General features: G+C 42.1%; 1 protein-coding gene across 4 annotated transcripts in view; it reads right to left on the reverse strand.

Moving 5' to 3' along the window:
* SYT1 (synaptotagmin 1) overlaps positions 1-16,934 on the reverse strand; it is a 352,054-nt gene extending 335,120 nt beyond the window's left edge. For 2 of the 4 annotated variants that reach the window (XM_061369378.1, XM_061369377.1), the window contains exon 1: positions 16,748-16,932. The gene's annotated coding sequence lies outside the window, so the exon portion shown is untranslated. Of the gene's footprint in view, positions 1-16,747 lie in introns of all 4 variants that reach the window. The other 2 variants (XM_061369381.1, XM_061369379.1) reach the window with 2 other exon arrangements.
* Positions 16,935-17,387: the final 453 nt, after the last annotated feature.

A 17,387-nucleotide genomic window follows, 5' to 3' on the forward strand; every position in this document is an offset into this window, starting at 1 on the left:
AGTCGTTTGATAGCAGTATCTCTTGCTTTCATTTCAGAAGTTTGCGGGGAGTTTTAAACAGAAGTATACTTTCGTTTGTATAGATCACTTTAACATCAGAGGGTTTTCCAGGTGCTCAGAGATCCACACACACAGATCACTGTGTAGGATGACTGCCTTACCGCAGGGACTTTAGGGCTTACCCAACCACTACCATGCTTTCTAGCAGAATGCAAAAAGAGCACTAAAAAAGCCAGACTTTAATCACTGAAGAACAGGTGATTAACCCACTGAATTGATGAAAAACATAGGGCCAATAGGGTAATATCTAATCACCTTGTCTATGTATTAATAACAGGGTTTTCTATTATATACAGGACACCTCTTTAGCCTTTCCAGTATAGAAAGTGCTATTTGCATTTTAAACAGAGTGTAGTGCGAACACCTGTGTGTAATTGTATTTCCCATCCTACTCCCCTCAGATTTTTTAAAAAGTATAGGATGGGATGTGTAAGGGAAGAAAAGCATAGGGGAAATGTCTGGTCAACTCAAATACTAACATAGCCATAGGCAAAACCAATCCAAGAATTGTATTTGGGTGTTCCAAAAAAGGAGCTGGTGAGTGCTTAAGGTCCCTGCAAGGGCAATATCGTACCTTTAAACACATGGTGCTGACTTCATGTTTTCACACACCATGTCTCTTCTCTGGTGAGGACTTTTTAAAAAGTGAAAATAATATCATTATTTACATATTTCACCTAATGTACCTGATGTTACACCAAGAACTCTGCTACAGCAGGATGAGAAAAGGAAATAGTTTACCGAAACCAGCACCTGAATAAAAGTTTAAAATGTTTTCGTACTACGGACACATTTAGAAACGTTGACAAATTCAGTTTCATTAAAAAAGGCAATAGGTAGCTGCAGTTTTGCATTTCAGTTTCTGAACCTTGAAATCTCTTCCACAAAAGGAATCTGCCTCAAAGCTTCCGTATCTGGAAATGAAAGCACCAGAGTAATTGCTACAGCATTGGCTGCTGAACTGCTCTGAACTGGCTGGCATGACCAGCACCTTGGCTGTTTAATGAGAAAGGCCTGCAGCTGAACAGATTGGGCTGTGCATGTACCCACCCTCACGTGCATTGGAGCCATTTGGAAACAAACAGCTCAATCATGAAAGAGTAAATTTGAGGAAAATTTCAGATCCCTGATTTCAAGAAAAAAAAAAAAAAAAGAAGAGGAGATACTTATCTCCTTATTGCTCATGTTTTTCCTCTTTTAAGGATCACCAAAGATGCAAGACTTTCTTTATCTCCTTCAGTAAGTACCCTTTTTAATAACTACATGAAGAGCATGACTCATGGAAAATAAAGAGTCAGTTATAAGAGGCAAGGGCTAGTGCATTGTTCAGCTGCTGCTGCTGCCCTAGTCGGAGGCTTTGCAGACCCAGCAGACATGCATCCTAGCAAGTTTCACTGAAGATTTCTGTCAGGTCAGCAAGACCCTCTGAGTGGTTGCCTGTATATAACTAAATTTAAAGCCACAGCATTGCCTCTCTCTAAGTAATACTCAAAGAGAACCAGCAGTTGGAGGAAGGCAACAAGAAGTTAAATGCTGTGCATCATCTGGAATCACATTTTGGACAAGAACTGGTCATCAAAAAGCCACACTAACAAGGTGCTATTTAGCTTGGCCAACTTCACAGCAGTTCCAGCCTGTGCCCCAGCAAGTGCCCAGGCTCTGGCTCTACCTGCAACAGCTACTGAGAGCCAACCCCAGCTGCTCTGAAGTTTGGGACTCCACCTTTAATGAGCCTAATTAATTTACTTTCAAGGTAGCCTGACTCCAGATTGCACTGTATTTTCCAAGTGTTTTCCATAAAGCCAGGGGGGAGAGATGCATGCTCCTTTTGAGCCTTGCCATGATCCAGGGCACCCCTGCAGTTTAGGAGCTGTCCAGCGCCTCTCCTGGGCCAAGGGGAAAGACCCAGTGCTGGTTCCCAGGAAGGCCCAGGGAAAAAAATAGCAAAAGGGAAAACACCACAGAACATAGTACTCTGAAGGAAGATTGAACTGGGATTTGATTATTACAGCCAGTCCTCAGATAAAGAATTACAACTGCTAAAAGCTTTTTTTTTTTTTTTAAATACCCTTTTTACCATGATGTGATACAGAAACAGAGATCACTGCCCTCATAAAGGTGCTTTTATTTCCTTATTCGCTCACTCAGTTTTCTAACATAAATTTTCCTCTGCTACTGACAACTTCTGCATTATTTATACAACAGTCAAAGTATAATTGGCCTCTTTCACATGAGTGAATATCGACATATATGAGGAAAAGTAGGGCAAGGAGAGAATGCAGATAAGTGACAATTTCCATATTCGTACGGAAAACAGTTGTACTCTGACAGCATGACAGAGTTTAGATGTACTGTTGTTCCGCACTTATATATAGTTGATGTCTAGCTTATAAAGGTTCATTTAGCTATAAAAAACATGTTTAGCTGCTTACTTAAAGGAGGGTAGAAATGAATGAGAAATTCTCGTGAACAAAGATGTCAACAAGACAACCATTTTGATGTGATATAATTTTTCAGAATACTGGATTTTTCTCTCTAGACCATTCTAATTTTGATATACTTTTTACCTAACATGAAAATACAATTCCTAATATACACAGTACTGTGACAGCAATTGCCAATTCCCAGTTTTTAGAGGAAGAAAGCTTAAAATACACATCCTATTTTATTCTCCACATTACCACCTTCTGTTTTATTTTAATATAGCAGATTTTTTTCCCAGTTTTTTTTCCCCACAGCACTTTAATGAATATATATATGTTACACCCTGAAGCTTTAACATGACAGTGTATTCCCATGCAAAGAGATGCGATGCTATGAATTTAAGGGGGTCACATATCACCAGGATCACCAGAGCAGATTTCTACGTACAAATTACACAAAGCTATTTAAACAGGTCCTGCACTACAGCTCAGAAAACCTGATTTCATCTGTCATAAAGCACAGCAAAACTACAGCCCTGCAGTACATTAAGGTTGTACATGAAGGAGGGGTGGCTGTGTGCAAGGAGGCAAGAGGGAAGAACTAAGCTAACTCCCAAAGCAGTGTGCCTGTTCAGATGCAAAACTTACTGCACTTAGAATGGGGAAAGCACACCCTCTAGCAACATAGGACCTGCTGCTTTTTTTCTTTCCTCTAAGAGCTTTGCTGACCAGAGGAGAGGCAATACAACAAGCCTTCCTGTACTTCGTCAAGCATGATTATTTCCGTCACTACCATTTGTGCAGATCTGCTTGGTTCCCTGCATACTTCAAGCAAGATCCAAAGCCTAGCAAAGCTGACAGAACTCTGTATCAGCTTTAGTATTTACGTTGCAGAAAACATCTGAACTGACGTGACTCAACGTCACCTACAGTAATGTAGGGTGTCTCCTTTCAGGCAAACCCACTTTCACCAGCACAGACTGGACAAGACCAACTTCAACAAATTGCCCATAACTATGAAGTAAACTGTCATCCCCAACACAATGGATCTTTACTTACAGTTTTACAGACAAGGTGTCCATCTTTCCATGGAGCTGAGGGTGAAGTTTTCATTACTATTAAGAACTCTACTTCAAGACACAAAGTTTATTCTTTCCTCACAGCACTGCACAGATTCTGTAGAGAGACAGATTTGCTATTCTATACAGCAAAACATTTCTCTCCAAATGCTCTTTTTAAAGCCAGGCTCTTGAAAAAGTTAACGCACTACTGAAGTTGAAGTATTCCCCATGAATCAAATACAGCAATAACTGCAGTAAAACTGGATTTTAATTGGATACTTCCAAATACACCACCATACCCCTTCGGAGCAATAACTTTCTTTATTCACAACTGCTAAAAGCGATTTTAAGCAGTCACCACACAGTAGTTTCACACAGAGATCTAATTCTCCTCTTCATAAAAAAAGATGGTATTGTGATTAGCACTATTAATTTCGATTCAGAAACCTGGGTTCAGTTTTCAGCTTTGCCAAGGGATCCCCAGTAAGGCCTCGGGCATGTCACTTAGGATTCAAGTGTCCCATGTCAGGTGTCTAAAAATCAGCCGATTAAGTCTCATCTACTGATCCCAGACTTTTTATAGTCCTGGAAAGGAACAGATACCTCCAGAGAGCAGCCTGCCTCACACCAAGACAGCTGACTAAGATAGGTCAAATGAATCACCTTCTGAGGATACTTAAAGTTAAATGAGATGAATCCCTTCCTTAATCTCCTTCTGCCATTGATCCCCATCTGTCATAAGAGATTTATGTTTCAGCACATCAACAGAACACTACTTTGATTGGCTGCTACGTAATAAAAATGACTATCTGATGTGGACAGGGTTACACACTCCACAAAAAGACTAAACCTAAAATCTTTACCTGAAGTCTTCAAGACAGGCTTTCTGAGTAGTCACGGTTTTGGCTTTCTGTTTGTTTTGCCCAGTTACACCATCACGTACCAGAGTGATAGCAGATAAGGACTAGATGTTCTCCTGCTTTAACTTCTCACTGAAAGCGGAAGCAGAAATCTCAAATAATTACATCAACCTCCAGACAGATAAACTGGCTCCTATAGTAGGGAAGCTGATGTACCAGAACTTTGCTAATTCCTCTATCAAAGAAACCTTCAGAAATTGCTTTCTGGCATGAAGCAGCTAGGCTCTTAAGTATTCCTGGAGCTGGAACTAGTTTATCTACTTCATGACAGATAAATTCCCTCCTGGCCACATAATGCTAAAATCCAGACCCTTTGTACCATCCCACGTGCAAGTAATTCACGTCCTGGTTGCAAGGATGGCATTAAGTATAAAATAGCTTTCTTCAGTAACAAGCCACACAGTTTGCACAGTTTTCAACTGGAAAGTGGCAAATAAGATTGCTGGGAAACAAGAAACTTGTTTTGTTTAAAACTGATGAATTCTTAAGTTATATCAGATGAAGGGAAAGAGATTGTAAAGAGTAACCCAGCATAGCTTCAACTTAGAGCTTTAAACTGAGCGTCCAAGTCCCCTTGTATGAACAGTACAGACTTAATGACCATCAAAACAAACATACATCTAGCAGAGTGCCTAACAGACAGACGTTCACATTTTCAGGTATGAAGCTTCCATGACACAGTTCAAATCCCTTTGAAGGAGACGGTTGATGGCAACTAATTGTTTATATGAATTTATCACTGGGGGTGTTAAATAATGGCACCTTTTCCAACATTTGGGTTAATATTTTTTTCTTTTTTTACACAACAGTCCATGTCCCCAGTCAAAGATCTGGATCCTATTATGCTAGGCACAGTATAAACACATTACAAGATATGTCAGACCCTGCTCTAAAGAGACTGCAGAGCAAACACTGCTTCTCACAAACACGAAGCAGCTCTTGGTGAAACAGCTGTCACCGGCTACAACCCACATTTGGAATTCACCATGTTAACAGAAGATGTGGAGAAGTAAGCCATCAGCCCTGGATCTTTTCCTTTGTTCCATAACAAAAATCAACTGAACAAAAATCAAACACACGAAAATACCAAAAAAACCCTTGTCAACCATACATTAGGATGTGTGCCAAAAAAGTAAAATACTGCTTTTGATTTTTCCAATGTGTTTAGGCAAGCAAGCAGCCTACAAAATCAAAATAAGCTTAAAAGCCTAACTAGCTATTCTAAGTGATGGTGACAGTAAATTACTTTTTATGCAGCTTTCCAATTCATCTATAAGTGCTTTGATGAAGGGGGGGAAATAAATCTGAATTTCTGGGATCTAATTCAGCTCATCTAATAAAAGGAAATATGATTCACTAAGAAATTCATTAACAAGAATTCTGCTCTAAGTGAGCCAGAATTGCATGTACAATATTAGGCCAAGTCCAATGGAAAAAGCAACGTGGCCTGAAGCAGTTGCTTTGTAACAGCAAACAAAATTTCAGCATGTGTCTGTTTCAGGCTCACCCTGTGTGCCTTATCTAGGAAAAAACCCACATATTTACTACTGTTGAAACTGATAGCTATTGCACACGCTGTGACTGTATCCACCACTTGCAAGGATACTGGCCCATATGTTGAAAACACTTAATGCATATAGACTAACTGACTTGTTGTGACTAACCAGCTAACACTGGTTCCATCTCTGCTATGCAGTGTTTATGTAGGTTGTAATCTTTATATCTGCACCAGCATGCACAGAATTTTTTACCATCACTGAACAACACACAGCCCCTCCACTCTCATACCTGACTGCTAAGCCCATTAACTTTAGTTCCTCTTGGTCCTACCAAAATTTCACATACATACAGAAAACTCATACACCCTGTAATAATAGGGCAATAGCTTTAAACTACAACAAACTTGACTAATCACAATCAATAAACTCGGTGGTGGTCTTTAAGAGAGGGAAAGTTCCAGTACATTCCTTTTTTTTTTTTTTTCTGAAGTACCACAGCACAAGCTAAACACTAATTACAGTTCTACATTAGCAGCCTTCCAGTATCTGAAGGGCGCCTACAAGGATGCTGGAGAAGGAGTCTTCACTAGGAATTGCAGCGACAGGACAAAGGGGTAATGGGTTAAAACTTAAACAGGGGAAGTTTTGATTGGATATAAGGAGGAAATTCTTTACTGTGAGTGTGGTGAGGCACTGGAATGGGTTGCCCAAATAAGTTGTGAATGCTCCATCCCTGGCAGTGTTCAATGCCAGGTTGGACGAAGCCTTGAGTGGCATGGTTTAGTGCGAGGTGTCCCTGCCCACAGCAGGGGGTTGGAACTAAATGATCTTAAGGTCCTTTCCAACCCTAACTATTCTATGATTACTTACAACACACCTCTCCAATTTTGCACTTAGAACTTGCTCAATACAATTTTCTCTAAGACTGATTGAAGCAACTCCCTTTAAGTATCTTACCAGCACTATAGCTGTAAGTAGAACAGGCTGAACTAGTATTTTTCACAATTTAAGGATAAGTTCTTACATTACCTTATCTGCATAACTCCTAAGCTATTCAGAATCAGCAACACATTTATCCCCAAATGATCAACGAAATAGCCAATATTTGCCCTAATGGAACAAAAACCTTGAATAATTTGTTAACTGTAACAATCTGAATATACCTTCAGCTAGGTTCAGTACTCACTACATCCTCCTGTGTTTTTCTGTCCACCCTTTCAAATTCACACATTTACCAAAACATCCAAAGCAAACAGTGCAAACTATACAAAGAGGTTGGAGTTTTGCCTCCCTATAAGACATTACTTTTCTTCATCACAAAAAAGGTCACAGAAATGAGTGGGAGAAGGTAATAACACCACAAACTAAGGTGACCAGGTGATAACCCCCTCCAGCAAATAAATTAACTTTATTCTGTGGAATCAGTTAACACCGTTGAACTCTTAAACAGTTTTAAATGCAGCTGAAGAGCAGAGCCACTGTAAGAGCCAAATTTCAACCCAAAGCAAATTAAATGCTCCCAGTTTATGTTAATACTAAAAGGATATTTTTTTTTTTTTAATCTATAGCCAGAGGAATATTGACAAGTTCCATTAAAATTGTGCCAATTATTTTTCCTTCCACAAATACTCAATGCATACACTTTGGAATCCTGTTGATGGGTACATATAACTATGAGCTATCTGGAAAGGTAGAAAAAGGTTCTGGCTTTAGGGATACACCTGAATCCTTCAATAACAGTGTAGAATGTCTCTACTGTGCCTGCAAACGTCTGGTTAGTCACCTTGAATGAACATTTGGCTGGCTGTTGCTTTAGAAACCAGTTGATGCTACATGGATGAACAGTGCTCAGTTCAAAAGTCAGAACTCTACCTGCTTGATATAGAGACAAAATATTTGATTCTTCTTCTAAAATGCTGACTTTAATAGTGAGTTTTATGTCTTGTTCACCTACAGCAACACAGAACTTCCATCAATATTTATAAAGAATAATTTATTCTAGAGTAAACAGCTCACAATTATTAGCCAGTGTACTATTTGTAAAGCCAATATTTGCATATCAAATATCATAGTAGGTCCAAGTCATTATTAAAAGTGGACATATATTCTGAAAATGACAAATGCAAGAAAGAACACCTGCATATGACTTCAGGTGGTTTGGTCCTAGATGATTTTACTGTAAATTTTCACTTTTAGCATGTTCTCAGCCAGCTAAAAGAGCACTAAATATACATTAATACAGAAAATAAACCTTAAAATCCTATTACGTAGGCTTTACAAAAATAAAACAAATACACAAAATAAGAGCAGCAGAGGCCTTATGCAGCTACAGCATACCATGAAGAAGCAACTGATCTCTTTCAAGGTTACAGGGATATTTCCTGATGTTTCTCTGCTCTAACTAGCATCTGAGTAAGCTAACAAAGCTTGAAGCAAGCTGAATCTGAAGAGCAAGTGCAAGATAACTTCTTGTTACATGATTAAGAACAGCCCTGATGAGGACTTGGAGGTGTTGGTTGACAAGAAGCTCAAGAGAAGCCAGCAGTGTGCACTCACAGTCCAGAAACCATGTGCTGGGCTGCATAAAAAGAACTGCGACCAGCAGGTTGAAGGAGGTGATCCTGCCCCTTTATTCTGCTTTTGTGACTGCATTCAGCTCTGGGGTCCCCAACATAAGAAGGACATGGAGCTGTAGAAGTAAGGCCTGAGGAGAGCCACAAAGATGACCAGAGGGCTGGAGCACCTCTCCTGTGAGGACAAGCTGAGAGAGTTTGGCTTGTTCAGCCTGGAGAAGGCTCTGGGAGACTTCCAACAGCCTTCCAGTCCCTAAAGGGGACCTACAACAAAGCTGGAGAGGGCCGTTTTACAAGGGCAGGTAGTGACAGAACAAGGGGTAATGGCTTGACACCAACAGACAGCAGACTTAGATTAGGTATTAGGAAGAAATTGCCTACTGTGATAGTGGCCAAGACACTGGAACAGGCTGCCCAGAGAAGCTGTGGCTGCCCCATCCCTGGCAGTGTTCAAGGCCAGGCTGAATGGTGCCTTGAGCATCTTGTCCTAGTGGAAAGCGTTCATGCCCATGGTGGGGGGGTGGAACTGGATGATCTTTAAGGTCCCTTCCAACACAAACCATTCTATGATTCTAAGACTCATATGAAAAACAACTATGATGAAGTGATAATTATGGAAAAGAAAAAAAGGCATCTACTGTCAGCCTTTTCCTGAGGAAATATTAGCATGTCCCAGATATAGCTATTAAATGCAGCAGTTTAACAAATACATCTTTAATAGCTGTTAGAAAAGAGGTAAACTTTAGTTTCAGGATCCAGCAATCCTTAAGTTCAACCAACAGTCAAAAATGTGTTTGTATTTCACCGTCTCCTGGACTACTCAGGGACGGCAACTCAACGGGAGGACACTTTCAAAGATAGTCTTACTTGCCACTTCGGTAGAGTGTGGTATCCCTCCCATAAGAGACACCCACTGTGTTACCAATGCCACTAATTAACCATCCACAGTGTGACATGTGGAAAAAGAGCATGGAAGATTCTCACCAAGATGAGTTTATCCTAATGAAAAGCCAGGTTGCTGGCTCAGATGCCAGGCACAATGATTGCCACCTGCAAGGCCAGCTCCAGAACAGGTATGGAAGAAAATAGTTTTTCAGGTAGCACCTGACTGATGGGAATCTGTGAACTAATTAAGGCATAGTTACACAAGCCCAACCCAGACTGATGGGACACATCCCACATTTGAAAGAGGGATTAATTAATTAACAGGCATTAATAGGAATAGAATTCCTGTTAATTAGCACCATTTATAGCTTTAGGACACATCTGAGGAACAAAATAAATGGAAGAAACAGTTGTCAATTTCAGTGGGCTTTATATCAGGCCTCAAAAGATTAACACCAGATAGATAAGTAAGCAGAAATTTCTTGTCAGTAAGGTGAAACAAAAGAGGATTATGGTATACAGTGGCAGTTTAAGAGAAGTTCAGACAGAACCTCTTCACACTACATGAGTAACATATGATTTAATCTAGGAGGTGCAACAGAAGTTAATGGCAGCAAGTTCAACGGGTTGAGGATTTTAAGGCCAGAAGGACAGATGATTATCCACTGTGTTCTCAAGGACTGGCACAAATCTGAAATCCAGCAGTTCCAACACCAAATCTGCAACTTGTGCCTGGTCTCGCTAAAGAGACCAGAGACCTAGATCTAGAGACTTCAAGTGGAAAGGTGCCATCTCCTCAGTAAGCTGGCCTGAACACTTGCCACTGATAGACAAAAAATTGATGCTTTACTTCTAGTCTGACCTCTTGCAGCCTGCCTGACCAGGCTGCTGCATGAGCCTTTACTTACTAAAACACAATTTAACAGCCTGGGGTGCATCAAAAGAAGCGTGACCAGCAGGTCAAAGCAGATGATCCTGCCCATCTACTCTACTCTCGCGAAATCCCACTCGGAGTATTGTGTGCAGTTCTGGTGTACTCAACATAAAAAGGACATGGAACTGTTGGAACAAGTCCAGAGGAGGGACACAAGGATGATCAGGCAACTGGAGCACCTCCCATATGAAGACAGGTTGAGAAAGTTAGGGCTGCTCAGCCTGAAGAAGAGAAGGCTGCGTGGAGACCTCATAGCAGCCTTCCAGTATCTGAAGGGGGCCTATAGGGATGCTGGGGAGGGACTCTTCATTAGGGACTGTAGTGATAGGACAAGAGGAAACAGGTTTAAGCTTAAACAGTGGAAGTTCATGTTAGATATAAAGAGAAAGCTCTTCACTGTGAGGGTGGTGAGGCACTGGAACAGGCTGCCCAAAGAAGCAGTAAATGCTCCATCCCTGGCAGTGTTCAAGGCCAGGCTGAGCAGAGCCTTAGGCAATATGATCTAGGGTGAGGCATCACTGACCATGGCAAGGTTGTTGAATCCAGATGACCTTAAAGTTCTTTCCAACCCTAACTATTCTATGACCTTCACTGATGTGGGAATCAAGATAGCTGCATATGCTGAAAGCTTTCTAAAGAGAATGGTAAGCTTTTAGGAGTTTCATCAAGAAGCAGATTTGGCACATCCCATATGACACAACTCCTGGCTCCCTTCTCCAAATAAATTCTAGGCACCCAGTATCCTTTTCGAAGTTGAGCACTTCTCTGACTCTTGATACTTCCATGTTCACAGCTGCATATGGCTTCTCTGCTCTTTAAAGTAATGACAGACGACATTCCCTGGATCCAATCCCCATGTATTTTCTCAGAGCAACTCTTCAGAGGGGAATTATAATTACTGGAAGTAGGCAGAAGTGTTTCAGTTCACTTCATTAAAACACCTATTCAGACATAGTATGATGAGAAACCAAATTAAACCAGTCTGTAACAGCACTTTTTTCAACTTTATTAAAAATGGCACAAAAAAGAACAGAAGTATTCTCATGAATGTGGATCTTTTATTTATTCCAGGTCATTGTTAAAGGTAATCAATAGAGTTGGAATAATGGAAACTGCAATTCCCCATACACTATCTCTTCTGCAATCAAATAAATTTAAATCTATTCACACAGAGAGTGATGCCTTTCTACAGTACTAATAATCAGAACATCACCTTAAGCTCATTTAAATGCTTTACTGAAGTCTAAAAACAAAGTTCATAATTACAATAGGAAATAGAAACAATTTTTATTACTGAAACCCACTTTCAAACATGGGGATTTTCACGGGGATGTATTGCACTATTAGTCTTTAACCCTCAACTATTTGCCAGTTGATTGTCTTCTACCAGAACACCATGCCATCAAGCTTTCCTTTAGTTAACACCTTTAGCCTTAAAACACAAACAAAAAAACCCACTCTAATGTATTTGTCACATATTCTCCCAAGAATTCCTCCTACCTCTAAGATACGATGACAGAAAAAAAGAAAGACTCCATTGCACTGGACAAAAAAAAAAAGAAAAATATTAAAACTGCGTGACTATGTGACACAAGTGGTCATTAAGTGTTCCAAATCAGAAGAGTTCAGTCTAACATTTACCTGCCAATGATCAATGTGTACACATTTCCTAGAAAATTTCTGGAAGAAGTATGACTCCCAGAGACAGGGTCCTAAATGAGGTAAGCCATTTCTGTCAAGGAGGTTGTGAATGCTTCATCACTCACAGCTTTCAAGGCTAGGTTGGACGTGGCCTTAGGCAACCTGGCCTAGTGGAAGGTGTCCCTGCCCATGGCAGGGGGTTGGAACTGGATGATCTTAAGGTCCTTTCCAATCCTAACTATTCTATGATTCTATGATTTCCATAGGGCATTTCAGGAAAGCACTCCAATTATTTCCAACTGCCATATCTACATGGTTATTCAAACACATGCAGATGAGGGAGTTTGCAGGCAAGCACGTCTCTGATCCCAGCTAGGCAAGGACTGCCAACTTTCCCATACTCCAACTGCTACACTGATTTTCAGCTACACACAGAAAAACAATACCTGTAAGAAAAAAAGTACAAAACAGAACTTGATGGGCTTTTAAACAACCTGACTTAATCATTACAGAGAAGCTTTGAGACATGTATCCTCATGTATTTGAGGCACTGCACCACTTAGTCAACCATGGCTACAAGTACATTTGGCTACTACCATAAATTCTGAATAATGCCCAGGAAACTTACAGTCAGCAAAGTATCTGAATTGGTTTTAGACATTTCTAAATAAAATATTTTCCTGAAATATATTAATATAATTATTCAGAGCTAACAAATAATAAATAGCTTGCTTGGATAATTTCTGGTGACACTTTTTAAAATCTGCATGGTCTTCCATTTAGAAGAACCATATAAATATTAATAGCTTGTCAGATAACTATGCTGCACAGGAGACATTCTAGATTTACTTAGTGTTCCATTACATTTCTCCCAGCATCTTTAGGGATGGCTAAAAAGGCAGTGGCATCCTGACTTGGCAAACCTCTGAGAATTCAAAAGATGGCAACAACACTCCCCCTAGGATGCAGAAGGAGAAGTGTTCAGTGCCTGCTGTTTGGGGAAATACCTCCAGACTAGCAGTGATAAGAAAACTGGTTAAGAAAAATAATCAACTCTCTCATAAGCATTTAGAGTAAACGGAAGACCTATAACGTGCTACTCCTTACATCACTGGGGAAAAAAAAAACAAACCAACAAACAACATTAGAAAAGAAAAGCCAGCCTTTAAAGCATTCTGATTATAGACATTTGTCAAAAACATCTCCTGAAGTATTGCTTTCATTACAGCTCCTATCTAGCTTTTGGTCATTACATGCTTCAGGAAAGTTTTTGGTTTATTTTATTTAAACCATACAACTTTTCCTACAGACTGCTCGTACAAATCACTCAGCTGGTCTGCACAGTCCCTGAAAGTGGTTGCCTGTAGCCTGCTCTTATGCTCTCACCAGAAGAAATCATGAAGAACCTATGCCAGTTGTCCTCCTCCTAATGCATTCTGCTTTGGTATTTTATATTTCTGTAAAAGATACAACATATAAGCAACATTTCTAATCCCCCCTTACTGAGGTGTATTAGGAAGGAGTAAAGCCTACTCTAGCAAAGACGACATTTGTACATAACCATCCTGAAAATATTTGTTAACCTAATGCTTTGTTTATTCAGTCTGGCAAATGCTTTTATTTTATCTTCAAGTATATTTAGTAAATGTCAGAGGTAAACATAAATCCATAGTTGGCTAACAAGCCTCCCTTATGTGTATTTCTAATTAAGCTTCTTCCTAGATACGAAGTAATGTTTAAAACAAACATTCTATAGAGAATCAAAGTAAATCGAATTATGAAGTATTTCTCTTTGTGAAACTGCATATTTATATGGGCATCACCAGCAGAGGGAAGGCGATCACAATATCCACACGCAATAATTCCTCCATGCTTTTCTTCTGGATAGGCAGAAATATTTTCTTGTCCTTTTCAATTGCATTGCAAACTTTTAAGGTCTCTTCCACAGCAGGTAATACGAGGTAGCGTGCACTCTTTATTCAGAACGCAGTTCCCAGTAAGACTTGATCTGTGTGTTTAAATGTGTGTATAAATATAAAACCAGAGATATTCACACATAAGTATTTTTAAAATTGCAATCAGACTGCTGAATGGGCAAAAAAAGACTGCAATATACTAAATAAGAGCTTCATTTTCATGTGAGGAAACATCAATTAACTGACTTCTGAACAGCCGGGTAGCTTAAAAACTTCTGCCAAGACCCTAAGCTGCTCCTTTTTCTTACTTATTACAGCCAACCCTGCCAAAAGACCATAAAAATTGATTTTATGTTTCCGGTCTCTCTCTGCTAGCTGGAAAAGCATAGATTTTTTTTTCCTGCCTTTCTGACAAACAGAACCTTCCTTTATCTCACACCTTCTCAACTACGACACTAACCAACGCTAAACATCTCCTCTCTTATATCCAATTTAAGTTACAATTAAGGCAAGAGAATGTTTCAGATTGTTAAATCAAACACTGCTTCGTACCTATGGGTTTAAAGTGCTTCTTGCCTGTCAGCGTTACAGGGAAGGCTACATCCCACTTGTGCTGCAATGGCATACTCAGCAAATTATTATTTTCCACATTTGTTCTTGGGAAGTGTTATTGCACTGTTCTGCTAGTCTGTGAGCTACCTCTTTAAATTCCAGTATCAACCCTTAAAATGGATTTCGCATCTTTTGCATCAAACATTAATAAGGCTCACTTAGGCACTCTTAATGTGAAGGAAAATTGGGCTTGTATGAAATGGCTACACTGGAACATTTCATGCTTTTGCAAGTGCAGGAGTATGATTATTTTCTACAGTATGTTATTATCTTCTGCCCCGTGGTTCTTTTTTAAATTATCTCTTCTCACTCAAGCTGCCTACACTACATTTTTAAGCTATACAGTTTCAATTTATGAATTGCACGCATGCAAATTCTGAGCAACTATACCACAAGCCAAGTAATGGACCACATTAAAGTATATCCCCTCAAATACTACTAATAGAGCTACAATTTCAAAAAGCTTCAAGAAAAAAAGATATGTATTTGACTCCTAAGACGTAAAATCAGGTCATTTGTTTCCAAAACATGCAAGCAAATACTATTCTAGACACACGTGGAATCTCCTTACACTTTTCTGAGCAGGTTTATTTAAGCATGGCAGATGTCATTTCATGTCCTCACAAAGAAAATCAGTTTGCTGCCTACTTGTCCTTGTATCAAAAAGCTCCCCCTCCCCTTTTCAGGGTCACTCCTTGAAACAATTGCTCATCTGTAACTCTAGACGTCAATCCACACAGGGAAAGGAGTCTCCTCCTGGGTCTGCAACTATCATCTTCTGTTTCTGAGGACAAAGTAACTCTCTCGGACAATAAAGCAGTTTAGACAGCACGTAACAGATTAACACAACCCGGATGGCACACTGCATAGCCGCTCAGAGGATCAATATCACCACTGCTGATTAGTAGTCTAGTTGTGGTCTACAACATGTATGTGTATCTAAAATTACTCTACTGACCTTTGTACAGAATGTATTATTTCAGAGACAGTGAAATATGATTGCACTACAGCCTTCTGCATTGAATTTACAAGGTAATAAACATAGAGATCTTTCTTCTTCACCCACAAATGGCTATTAAATAAGGAAAATCAGACATGACATCCCCCAGATAGTCAAAAGGAATGATTTATTCAGATGCTAACATCTGTCTCGAGGTTCTGGCCAAATGCTATTCTGTGCTCATTTAGGACTCCACTTGGAAAGCTTTTCAGTTACATTTACCTAGAGATTTCTCTCTACCACTTCCGATCTGACAGAAATCACTCAGCCGGGTCTGATGAATAATAGCAAAAGGCAGCTTGTATCAGAGATGACTGAATTACAGATTGTTGAAAGTGCCATAAAGGCTCATTCCAATGACTACATTTAATTTACTTCCTATACTGACTACCAGAAGCTGCTAGTCGTTTGATATCTCTATTTCAGAAGACTGGGAACAAAAGAAATATTAACATTCTTCTCCACTTCCTTACTATGCTACCTAGTAGAGTTTGATAGGCAAAATTAACTTTTAAACAGAGCGCTGATCGCCTACCCATACCCTGTGGGGGCACAGGACAAGACTATAACGTACCCAAAAATCAAAGCAAGACAAGTGGAACTAAATAAGGCGAAGAAAATAACGCCGGAGGACACATTAAACTGCATGGAAAGAAAATGGTTTAGCTCGGCAGCCTTCTTCAGTAATGCAGGAAAGGCTTTCAGTAAACCGAAGAACAGATGAGAAGATGCTGCCCTGCAGGCGGGGAGGGGCGGGTGTCAGCCTGGGACCCTGCCCAGGGCGGTGGCGGCCAGGTAAAACCCGGAGAAACAAGTTGGTCCGGCAGCCGCGCCGCGAAGGCTTCGGGCAGCGGCGGGTAAGAAGGGAGGGATCGAGGCAAGGCAGGCGGGCGGACGGACGGACGGCGCCTCGCTCCCGCAGAGGGGGTGACCGCGGAGTACGGCCGCAAAGGAGGGGGATCAGAAGGGCGGGCACCCCCTTTGTCTGAACCACACCCCCCCCCCCCCGTTATACCCCCGCCCGCCGGGAGCGCCCTGGGGGCGGGCTCCCGTCCCCCGCACCCGCGGGCAGAGCCCCGGCAGGCGGTGCCGCCGGCCGCCCCCGGAGCATGTGCTCTGCCCCCGCCCGCGCAACGGCCGCCCCCTTCCTCACAGCCCGGCGAACCCCCCTATCTCCGCCCGAGGCGATGCCGCCCGGGCGCGGCCCCAGAGCGCTGCCTTACCTCGCAACCCGGGCGGGCGCAGCCGGCTCGTCCTTCAGCCTCCCCCCGCGGCGGCACCACGCGCGCCCGGGCCCCTCCTGGGGAGAGGCTGCGGTGCCCGGTGGGGTGCGCGGCAGACGGGCTGCCCCGGGCCCCTGCGCTCGGCGGGCGGCGCGCACGACGGTAAGTTGCAGCGGCCGCCGGCGGGCTGGGGTGGGCAAGGAGCGGCGGAGACGGCACGGGGGCTGCGCGGCGCCCGGAGCGCCGCCACACTGCAGCGTCTCCAGGAATCCCTCCCGCGAGAGGCAGCCCATCACCCCCGGCCCGCCGCCCTCATTGGCTGGGGGGCGGGGAGACGGGCTCCGGCAGCCAATCGCCCGGCGCACAGCATGGGTGGAGCCGCCGCGCCGGCCTCGCCCATCCCATCCCGCGCTCGTGCGGTCCCTGTCCGCCCCGTCGGGCGGGGCCGGGCAGCGGCGGGCGGGGAGGAGGAGAAGGAGGAGGAGAAGGGGGATGATGGTAATGATGATGGGGATGATGATGATGATAAGGATGAGGGCATCCCCGCGCATGGCGGCCAGGGCTGCCTCCCGCCGCGGGGCCGCCGAGCCACAGACCCAGAGGCCGTCGGGCGGGCTGTGTGCCCCACGCCGCCAGTGCG

Source organism: Neopsephotus bourkii, unplaced genomic scaffold, assembly GCF_033783945.1.
Source record: "Neopsephotus bourkii isolate Nb327-2 ecotype Australia unplaced genomic scaffold, CSIRO-AGI_Nbou_v1 NB_1493, whole genome shotgun sequence".
Classification (NCBI taxonomy): domain Eukaryota; kingdom Metazoa; phylum Chordata; class Aves; order Psittaciformes; family Psittacidae; genus Neopsephotus; species Neopsephotus bourkii.